The sequence below is a fragment of the Mustela putorius genome, unplaced genomic scaffold (assembly GCF_011764305.1).
Source record: "Mustela putorius furo isolate JIRA1106 unplaced genomic scaffold, ASM1176430v1.1 tig00001397_pilon_pilon_pilon, whole genome shotgun sequence".
In the NCBI taxonomy this organism is placed as follows: Eukaryota; Metazoa; Chordata; class Mammalia; order Carnivora; family Mustelidae; genus Mustela; species Mustela putorius.
The window spans coordinates 23,968-31,956 of NW_025421728.1; positions in this window are offsets into that span (position 1 = coordinate 23,968).

Genomic DNA, 7,989 nt, shown 5'->3' on the forward strand with positions numbered 1-7,989 from the left:
ATTCTAACATAACGTGACTGATTGTTATGGTGCTCTTAACTGGGCAAACACTTGTTGGCTTCCAAGATAGACTAACATAGTTGAGATGGTTCTAGCAGCCTTCCAGCAAAAGGTCTCATGAGGCAGGGATTCTAGCCACTGGCTGCGCAAGGCATGAGGCCTGTTAGTGATTCTCTTTTTTCCTCTGCAAAATGGGTCTTTCTACATTCCAGGTCCTATCTACCCCAATAAATAATGCGGCGATTCTCTCAGTGAGTTGTACTTTTGGTTTAAGCAGCCAACTGTCTCTTAAAAAGGACTTTTGTTTAAAGTCCTTTAAAAAAAAAGTCCTTTCAAAAAAATCTTTTTTAAAATATTTTTTATTTTTTAATCCCATATGTTTACTCTGAATGTGGAACTTTGTCATTTTGACCTTCTCTGCTGATTAAAATATTCTTCATCATCAGCACCTACTGCTCTCCTCTCCTGGTGGTCTCTCCGGAAGGGGTCTTCTCTAGCTCTTCTTGCAGGAGATGGGCACTTCCCCTCTACCCCTGTTGCCGGACCAACCTTACCTATCCTGCAGGGTCAGGTCGGCCTGGCCTTTTATCTGTTGTTCTCTTCTGAGTGGTTAGTTTTTCATAGATACCGTGCTTTGCTTTTGTCAGGATTTACCCTGGACTTTCAAAACCCTTTTCTTGTGCCACTGAAGCCTAGGAAACAGTCCTGATGAGAGAACCAGGAACTCGAACAGATCATGTTTATCCTGAATGTTCTGTCCAAAATGAAAAATACATTTCTGAGGAGCCTCAAGATCTCTGAGAAGGGAAGTTTCACCAAATCTGTCATGTAGGGGCATCAATTCTGATTCTGTGTCAATTTTTCCTACTTTCCCAGCTAATAATTCTCTACCTCAGAAAGCCCACTCTCAACCGTTTCCTCTCTCAAAGGCAGTTGCTCTTAGAGTCTGCACATGGCACTTGGGGCCTGCTGGTCGTTGGCTACTGCCCTCTGTACCTTGGGTCTAGCAGCTGCGGGGCATCAAGATGAGAACGTCTCTTGTTCTAAGACTTAATATAGTTTGGGGCACATGGTAAGCAATAATCACTTTTTAAGTTGATCCAAGTGTTTGAACTTTCTTAATTATTCTAGTACCACAGTTTACTTTTTCTAAGATTTGTCCTCCTCCCCCCCGTTTTAATATCTCTTAAGGTGGCACTCACCTTGCACTTGATGACATATCCTAGTTTAACTGACAGCATTTCTTTTTCTTAGTCGAACATAAACTATAATGCATCTTAGCCTTGATGAAAGCAAGGATGCAATTAAATACTCTATTATGGTTACGATTCTGATATTTGAAATCCTCCGGTAACTCCCTGTGCCCCCACCGTGTAGAACCTCACCTCCTCGGCATAGTATACAAACCATCTCAGCCCCAGTGTGTTAACCCCGGGGCTCAGCCTCCATCCCCAGGTGATGCTGCCAGATCAGCTGTCGGTTGCCATGAACTTGCTGTAGTTTCCCGAATTCACTGTGCTGCTTCCTGGTACTTTGAAACTTGTCGCACTCATCCTCTCATCCTCATTCTTCGCTTTGCCCTTGTCTATCACCTCCCCTGAAAATCTGTTCCTAATTGGCTTTTCTCAGCTCTAAACTACCCTTGGCAGTCTTTTATCTCCCTGTGGTAAAGGCTGTCACACTGCACCATGGACATGCCCGTTGTTCTCCTGAGAAGAGAAAGGGACAGTGAGGGCCCCCCAGCATTTGCAGCTCTAGTGCAGAGCCCCATGCCTGGCTAGCAGGAAATGCCAGATCATGAAGACAAACGGAGATCATCCTCTGGCTAAAACCAGCTCTCTTCTCTGCCTACCACAGGATCTGGATCAATAAAGAGCAGCCAGTTATTATTGCTGTTTTTCTAGGGATTTTTTCCCCATATATTTCCCAGGTCTTTACTCTTTTTATAGCACTTCAATTCAGGTTCAACCACTTCCAAGTCTGATCAGGTGAAATCATTTTCCTTCCCATACCCTCAATGTTTTCACACCTAGTAATTCTTTTTTTAAAAATCTTATTTACCCATTTGACAGATCATAAGTAGGTAGAGAGGCAGGCAGAGAAAGAGGGGGAAGCAGGCTCCCCGCTGAGCAGAGAGCCTGATATGGGGCTCCATCCCAGGACCATGAAATAATGACCTGAGCCGAAGGCAGAGGCCTAAACCACTGAGCCACCCAGGAGCCCCATATCTGGTAATTTTTAATCAACATGGATTTGCTGCATCAAATAGTTCCTTCTTCTTCAAATATAAATATATAAATATATTGATCAAGTCACGCAAATGTCTTAGGAGAATGTCATACCTTTAGTAGCAAACATGAAATTTTGGCCATTGTTTTTTTTTTTTTTTTTTTTAAGATTTTTAAGATTTTTTTTATTTATTTGACAGAGAGAAATCACAAGTAGATGGAGAGGCAGGCAGAGAGGGAGAGAGGGAAGCAGGCTCCCTGCTGAGCAGAGAGCCCTATGCAGGACTCGATCCCAGGACCTTGATATCATGACCTGAGCCGGAGGCAGCGGAGTAACCCACTGAGCCGCCCAGGCGCCCTTGGCCATTGATTTTGATTTTTGTTTTGGTTTGATTTGGTTGGTTTTTTTTAATTTTAAAAATCCCTCCAGCCCTTGGCTCTGTCTGACCTGATTGCTTTCAGCTGTTTCTGCAACAAGTTGTCCCAGCAGCGAAACCTCTCATTGGTTACAGTGGCGCCCCCTTCTGAACACTTTGTTTATAAAAAGCTTTTTTTTTTGGGGGGGGGGGGGTATGGTAAATGTGGAACAACAATGAGGTATTTCAAAGAGGTGAACCACAGATAAATTTCTATAAGGGTGGGGTGAGGGTTACTCAAAAAGGAACTTGACAAGGCTTTTAAAGATATCGACAGTCATTATAACATAACGTGACTGATTGTTACCGTGCTCTTAACTGGGCAAAAACTTGTTGGCTTCCAAGATAGACTAACATAGTTGAGATGGTTCTAGCAGCCTTCCAGCAAAGGGTCTCATGAGGCAGGGATTCTAGCCACTGGCTGTGCAAGACATGAGGCCTGTTAGTGATTCTCTTTTTTCCTCTGCAGAATGGGTCTTTCTACATTCCAGGTCCTATCTACCCCAATAAATAATGCGGCGATTCTCTCAGTGAGTTGTACTTTTGGTTTAAGCAGCCAACTGTCTCTTAAAAAGAACTTTTGTTTAAAGTCCTTTAAAAAAAAAGTCCTTTCAAAAAAATCTTTATTTTTTATTTTTTACTTTTTAATCCCATATGTTTACTCTGATCCTGGAACTTTGTCATTTTGACCTTCACTGCTGATTAAAATATTCTTCATCCAATCCCAAAAGAAAGTAATGGCCAGCTCCACCTCATGGAATACCAAGTGCTCTCCCTTAGATAGTGTGCTGTTGCTTTAATAAACCTGCCTTCTGCTTTCACTTTGGGCAATGATGTCTAATTCTCACGTGCCAACAATAAAAATAATTCTGGTTTACCGTTACTTCATAGAAAAGGAGGTACAGGGAAATTCAATGAAAGGGAATAACAAAGTAGGTTCATAAGTCAATCTTCTATATAAAAATATTAACCTGAAAGTGCGTTTCTGCCACCTCTCTCCTGTTTGATATGATAAAGAATGACCACGATACATGAATTATAGTTCAGGGTTTTGAAAAGCATAATAGCTTTATACCAACACTTGAGCTTGCATTTATTTATTTATTTATTGCTAACAAGATAGGTCGATTTGATATGCGGTTCCTGACAACCAACCTCAGAAGTAATTCCATCTTCAATGGAAGTCAGAAAGAACCCCAAACCAAACCTCAAAATAGATTAAAAGAGAAAATACTCTTAAAAAGATTTCCCTTCCTGGGGCACCCGAGTGGCTCAGTGAGTTTGGCTCACTGGGCCTTTGCGTTCGGCTCAGGTCATGATCCTAGGGTCCTGGGATTGAGCTCCATGTCTAGCTCTCTGCTCAGCAGGGAGCCTGCTTCACTTATCTCTCTGCCTGCTCTCTGCCTACTTGTGATCTCTGTCTGTCAAATAAATAAATAAAATCTTAAAAAAAAATTCCCTTGGGCACCTGGGTGGCAGAGTGAGTTAAAGCCTCTGCCTTTGGCTCAGGTCATGATTCCAGGGTCCTGGGATCGAGCCCCACATCAGGCTCACTCCTCAGCAGGGAGCCTGTTTCTTCCTCTCTCTCTGCCTGCCTCTCTTCCTACTTGTGATCTCTATCAAATAAATAAATAAAATCTTTAAAAATAAAATTTCCCTTCCTATCAGAAGCAGACCAAACCACTAACAAATTCCCCAGAAAGCTTCATCTAAAAGGTTGTACTTTCTTCAGACACCCAGCAAAACCTTCTTCTCTGGGCCTGGTATTTCTTCAATGGCCTATTCCAGAGAATAAGACACTAAACTACTGAGCGCCAAGGGCCTCAGAACCACGAAAGAGATGATGAGTGGCACAAAGCATGCCTCTGGTCACCAAGAGGGTATGTAAACGTTTGCTGCTTTTCTGTATTTTTCAAAGCTGAGTTTTTAGCTGGAGGCCGCTCCTCTAGGATAAATTGCTGATACCGTATAGTAAAAGCCATTATATGATCTTTTACAAACCATTTCCTATCTTTGCATTCTCATGTGCCAAGACAGACATGGATTATTTAAAACCCTGAAGAGAGTGCTATTGCATTTAAATTGCCTGTAACCTTCGTGTAATAGATTTATGATTGATGATAGATTTAGTTAAAATATAACTGTTTTAAATATTTATTCTCAGTAAACGATTTCAACCTATGCTCATTTAAGTAAGTTGGTGCATAATCCCTTTTCTATTAAACCATAGTGCAAGGACCAATGCCGCGCTTCCGCGAGAACCCCAAGCTCTTTTTCTAGAATGGCCATATGCGTATGTATCAGGCGTCCTCTTTTCACTCCCTTTGTGGAGCACCTACCATGGTGGTCATGTAATAACCAATAACCAATAAACAAAAAAAAAAACCCAAACATCCAGTTCGAAGTGATTCGCGGGTGCCATCATGCAATGGCGGACCCTGCCTGGAGACTAGGAGACTGCTCAAACAGATCGCGGGCAGGCATCTCAGCCCAGGCCTGTGCTGGGGAAGCTGGTTCCCGGCTTTGGGCACAATCAGGAAGGCAGCGAAGTGACCCAAGAGTGCAGCCAGGGTTTAGGGCTGATGATCTTTTTGCAGCCAGGCAGCGCTCAGACACCCGCTCGGGGAGCCAGGCTAGGAGGCCACTGAGCGCCGGCGCTGGCCACACTCGCAGGCCCCCCAGGCTTCGCCAGCGCCCGTGCCCTGGGCGGTCGCCTCAGGACGGAGGGGGAGGGGGCGGGGGGCTGGGGCTGCCCGGAGAAGGGGCTTTGCTAATTGCGGAATCTGGAAGTGAGTTCGCTGAGGACGTGGCGGAGAGTCTGAGAGGACGTGGAGAGGCTGGCGGAGGAGGGGCGCGCAGCGCCTTGGTGCTCTGCTGAGGCCCAGTCAACACTGCAGGACCCCCGCACTCCTGCGCTCCCGCCCAGCCCTGTGGCCGCGCTGTCCCGCTCCCACGGCCCGCTGCCCCGCCCCACCCCATGGCTTCTCCAGAGGACCCTCTGCAAGCAGGTAAAGTGACACCGCGCCGCTCCCTCACCTGGAGCAGAAAGCACGGGCCGCTAGCTCGCGGAGGTGTCGGGACCCAGCCTCCCGCGAACCGGGGCAGCGGGACCACCCCGGACGACATGCAGCACCTGGGACCCCACGGGGTTGGGCCGGGGACAGAGCCTGGCGAGGTGCCCCCCCGCCAGCGAGCGCAATAGCCCCCATCCTTTGGCACCCCCACGCGCGGGTGCCGAGGACCCCCTTCCCTCATCCCAAGCCTTGGACCCGCCACTTTTGTTCAGGACTTGGGATCCCAGGTGGAAACTAGTCCCTCAGACCTCCCTGGCAGCAAGGAATGCAGGGAGGGATTCTCGGTTTTTCCGCCCCGCCCTGGCTCTTTCTCTCTCCACATTCACATGCCTTCTGGCCTCCCTTTCCTCTCCTCATTGTCACTTTTATTAAATGGTTTTGTTCTGCATGTTGACCCACAGAGCGATTTCATGAATAAATATACAGGAAACTGATTCGGAGCCCACCTGTGAGAGCCCACCTGTGGAGGCCTTTCATTAGAATGGTCTCTGGTTCTAGCCTCAGTTCAGAATACTGCGTGTACCTGAGGACCGAGTCCAGATGTTTCTTTCATCTCTGACTTGAATTTGAAATCCTAACGTCACTATGACCTGGGAAGCCGAGGTCCACAGCATCTTCATCTGAAATTCCACTAGAGCTCCCATTTACCTAGTGCCCAGCCTGAGTCTGTTTTCCACTACTGTCAGGGTTCTAGAAGTTCATGCACTGCCCACCACTGACAGTAGGGGCATCTCTCTGTCCAGATTTTCCCTTTTACATAAGAGGGTCAGTTACAGGAGATTAGGGCCCACTCTAACGACCTCACTGTAATGTGATTGCATCTGTAAGGACTCTAGTTCCAAATAAGGTCACGTTCTGTGGTACCAGAGCTAAGGACAGCAGCAAGGTTTCTGGGAGAAATGCAGGTCAGCTCTTAACAGTCCACTCTCTAGCTCCCCAAATTCATGTCCTTCCCGTTTACAAAATACCTTCACCCAATGCCCTCCAAAGCACTAATCATCCCAGAATCAACTCAAAATCTGAAATCTCATCTGTCCTCCTCCACTGAAAGACCCTGATCTCACCCAGACCATGGGACCTGAGGACTGCATCCAGAAGCCACAGTCTTCTGGTAAAGCTTCCCATCAGGTCCTGACATCACCCTCTTCGTCCCAGCAGCCAAGGGCCTACAGTTCCCAGAGACAGTTTCTCAGAGGAAGTTTGAAGACCACCTGAGAGGACGTTCTTTGGGAGTGGATGAAGAGGGAAGGGGGTCAAAGCCTGCTGCCATTCCCAGGGCATGCAGAACCCAGAGAGTGAGGCCTTGGGTGCTTTCTAGTGGCAGATTCAAGGCAATTTTTCAACTTTGGGACTTCAGAGCTAACTTAGTTTTCATTTGTGATTATTATTTTTTTGTGTGGGGGCCATGGCTTTTTTTCTTTTGACCTATGGCTGTTTTCACTCCCGGTTCTGAAGAAGCCCCTAAATCCTAACCCTGTTGAGGACTCCAAAAGCTCTCAGAGCAGCAGTCCTGGGGGACAGTGTGGACACATGGTTTGGTTTCTCCTCTGGCCTGATTCTGCGGCAGCCCCGCTCTGTCCTCCTCAGACTTCAGAGCAATAGCTGAATACGTGGAGAAAGGACCAGGGGATCAGGAAGGTGGCCACCGAGGAGTGACTCTTCTGGAGGGTGGCTGAGCTAGTGAGTGAGAGTGTTAGTCCACCTCTGCCTGCAGTCTGGATGGAGCTGAACAGGGGCCACGGAAGGGGAGGAGGAGCAGAGAGCAGGGACAAAGGGACCAAAGAGGAGATTCAGACGAAGGGAAGTAATTGGGAGGAGAGAAGAAACTCTAGAAGACAGGCATGTAAGAAAGGAAAAGGGATGAAGTGGGCATCAGGAAAGGGCACCACCAGGGAAGGAGAGAGGGGAAGGGAAGAGGGAGGGAGGGAGCAAAGGGGAAAGGAAGAAGGGAGGAGTCAGCAGGCCAGGGCTCCCCCTGCATCTGAAGAAGAGGTGGCTGGTCCGGCTTGTCAAACAGGGTGCTCACTCTTTGGTCCCAGTTTCTGCTCCCAGTGCTACTGGGCTTTGCAAGGAAGGTAGGCTGCCCCCTGGGACCCACTGGAGCCCACTGGAGCCCACTGGAGCCCACAGGAGGGTGGGAGAGGTAAGATGCCACCTGGTCCTGTCCTGAGCTGCTCCCAGCTGCTAGCCTCACCACATGGTGCAAGAGGGACCCCAGAACAAAGGAAGGACACAGGCCCGCGTGTCTGCCAGTGGCCCTGGGCACTTAGC